Here is a 3,738-nt window from a genome sequence, read left to right as displayed (position 1 = left end):
GGGTAATCTCGTTGAGAAACTGTAGGAATAAGATTGAAGAGAAATGGTGGAGGATTGCTCTCGAATTTGGAAGAAATCTGAGAGTACGAGACCCATAATCTAAACGCTCATTGCCTTCGATTGGGGGATCGACCTTTCTCGATTCTTATTCCGTATTGTTGCTCCTATTTCAGACTTTATAGGAGATGCTTAAACCGACATTAAGAGCTCCAGAATCTTCGTTATTTAGAGATTGAACTTTTTTGATAATTTTTCGGAGATATCAACTCCGATCATAGCCTTACCGACCTTGGCTTTGAATACTAGTCGTTGGATGTGATGATCCGTGCGTGTTCGTTCTAGATCATATCAAATTTTGGAGGAGATCCGACGGTTGAGATTTGAGTTCGAAGGATTTTGCTCGAATGGTCACGGTAGATGCTCTGATTCTAATTAGAGTGCCATTTCTGTAACTATCCATTCTTCCAGGGGTATTTTGGTAATATTCCACTTTTTGAATATTTTATAATTATTTTTCTCGAACAATCATAATTTTTCTACAAATTCCTAATTGCTTTTTTTTATCATATTTTGCTTATTTTGAATCTTGAGATTCCTTCTAGATAAGGAATTACAAATCCGAAAAGATTCTTGATAATTGATAAAATGACTTTTTTTTGCCCTCTTCATTTACTTTTTCCTTTCCAATCCTTTTCAAAAGGTCTTTTAACTCTTTGAAATCACTGGTTAGGCACAGAGTGACTTGACTAAGTCCCTTGTTCTTGCTTAATACTTTAATTTTTTTCCTTTCTATCCTTTGGATTTTTCATGAGTGACTTATTCTTATGGGAGCTAATTTCCTTCATTTTCGGGGTGTTTCATTACAAACACAAAATAAGAAGTAGACTCAAAAGAAGAACAAAAAATACTAGATTAAAAACAGAGGTTAGTCTATGGCCCACACTCCAAAGTCCGATCTCATCCACGACCAACGCTTAGTTACTTGAAAAAAAATGATAAACATGAAGTGAGTAAAACTTAGTAAGTAGCCTACTAGTAGGTTCTTAATGGCGACCTTAAGCTAAGATATTACTTCTTGTTATGTTTTGAGGATCTTATACTGATCTTGAAAACATTCCCCTAAAATAACCTTCAATTTTTTCCCCATGAACACAATTTTCTTCTCATCTATCTTTTTTTAAACACTTTTGAAAGTTAAAGAGTAGTTTTGAAGTTTTTTTTTTTTTTTTTTGAAAATTCAACCGTATTTTCAAAAAAAAAAAAATTATGAGTATTTTTTTTAGATAAAGTGCAAAGTTCAATGGTATTTTTATTAATTTAGCTTATAATTTAAAAAAAATACAAATTTTTGTTGATTAAGTTAATGTTAATTTTATTAAAATACACAACACCACATCAAAATTAATTTATTCGGAATAAAATTAAAACTAAAAAATCAATTTATTTTAAACTAAAAAAATTAATTTATTTTAAAACTAAAAAGTATACTTGGTTGGACTAAAACATCCCTTATCCCAACTATAAAGAATTTAATTCCAAGCTCCCTTCTAATAGACAAATGATTTATTAACCTCTATTGTAAGATTTCACCTCATCAATTTAAGTAGCGTTCAACTATAAATATCGAATTTTAAAGTATTCCTCGACAAAGTAAATCTGTTGAAACTGTCTATCAAAGGTGTTCCATAATAAGTTGTGGAGAAGTGTTTCCTTCAATTCTAATTTCAATTAAGGATGTCAATGACAAAAAAGTGCACGAGGCTAGAAGGTTTGTAGTGGAAGAAAATAACAAGAGTCATGGACTTTTTTTCGTTTACAAGCTGTATCATGTGTCTTATTCATGGTTACTTAAATCTCATTGAATTGGTGCGCCTTTCACATCAGAGACATTTGTGCATTAAATCTCTTTGCTTGCTGCAACATTTGCTTGACATAATTCGACCAAAGACGGTATGGACGACCTCCGCTCACTGTATTGGTCTTCAATCATGAAGTGTGACGTCGGATCTTTGTGCATACCATATTCATTAACTATAACATGGCAAGAAATTTTTTCTGTTTTGACTGGGCATGCCATATTTTGTTGTTCTTATATATCTTTAGTTACCTATGATTAAAGCAAAGAAGTATAGACATGGTTTCCAACCAACCCTTCCTTTATAGTTAGTTCGACGAATGAGTTTCTGTTATCATTTTATCGTTAACCCTTCCGCTTGATTTTGTGTTATGATATCATATAGGGAATGAGAAGCGACCTTACTTGGACAAATTATATACCGTTTGATAATTATTGTTGATAACAAAGATAAATTGAATTATAAGCAATTTAAGTTCAAAAGTAACAAATTACTTGTACACTTTTACTTAAACACACACACACATATTTCGAGAGAGAGAGAGGGCTTATTATAAGTAGGGATAGCATTCTAGTAGTTGTACTGCTACTTGGGGATAAGGAACTCGAGAACTTCTTTAAAAGATATGAGAGCTTATAAGTAGGTGGCGATGGATATATCACATGCACAAAAAGAAAATTCTGCACCTTTGTAATAAAATACCAAGGAATATCATTGTTATTTATAACTTCTATCACAATAATATAAATTCTGTGAGGACGATGTTCTCTAGTCATACTAACTAGACCGTTCACCACACGCTTGTAGATGACACGATGTTCACTATTCTCGTTATTCTTTTCAATTACGAACCTTCCTGCATTTTACACTACTAGGATATTGACATCTTTAATTAATACTAAAGCATCTAAAGGCAACCCTTCCACACTGCTCATTCTAACACCTTTGGTAAATTTTTCCAAGAAACATTGTTAGGCCGATTTTATTCATGAATACTTAAGACTTTGATATTTATAGTTGTAGTTGAACGCTACTTAAATTGAGGAAGTGAAATCTTACAATAGTCTAATAAAGCATTTGTCCATTAGAATAGGTTGGAACTAAATTCTTTATAGTTCGAGATAATAGTTGTATTCTTTAAGTCATTAAGACTGGTGTTACTAGTACTTGTTAGTATATTTGAGTATAAATATTAAAATGATTAGTTATTAAATATTGTTTGAATTAAAGCGTTTATAATTCAAATGATCTTCATAACCTAATTCATAAAAAAATAAATAAAATAATTAGGAAGCATTTATGTGCTAGATCAAAATAAGATGCATAAAAAGAACTGACAGTAATTACTTTATTACTTTTAATCTTAAAAGTAACTTAAAATATTGCTTGTGTGCCTCTTACAGTACTCTCAACAAATGGATCGGTTGATCTATTCTACTCTACTTTACTTCCTCTTGATAACGGTGTGGTAATGACACAACTCATATTGCCGATAATCATCACTTACATCCAAAACAAGAGTAAGCGGTCAACTATCGTCAAGTATACAAACATATAAACTTATTTATATGAATTTATTTCTAATCTAAAATTGATAAATTTTTTGAAATAATTCTTTTTAATTAATGTATCATTGTCACATCGGTGTCCTAGTTTTTTACAAATGACATGTTACCATATCTATTTGGTATCATATTTATGTCTCGTATCTATATCTCATTTTTATTTTTGTGACTCTGAGTATTTTGCTTTTATAAATAGATATCTTCACAAAAATAAGTTTAAATTTATGTTGAGATGGAGAATAAAAATTGACACTTAAGGAAAAATGAATGACATCTTCTTGAATCTTTGATTTGTTCTCGTAAATGTATATAAAAAA

The sequence above is a fragment of the Cucurbita maxima genome, unplaced genomic scaffold (genome assembly GCF_002738345.1).
Source record: "Cucurbita maxima cultivar Rimu unplaced genomic scaffold, Cmax_1.0 Cma_Scf00056, whole genome shotgun sequence".
In the NCBI taxonomy this organism is placed as follows: Eukaryota; Viridiplantae; Streptophyta; class Magnoliopsida; order Cucurbitales; family Cucurbitaceae; genus Cucurbita; species Cucurbita maxima.
Note: the sequence above shows the minus strand (reverse complement) of the source record.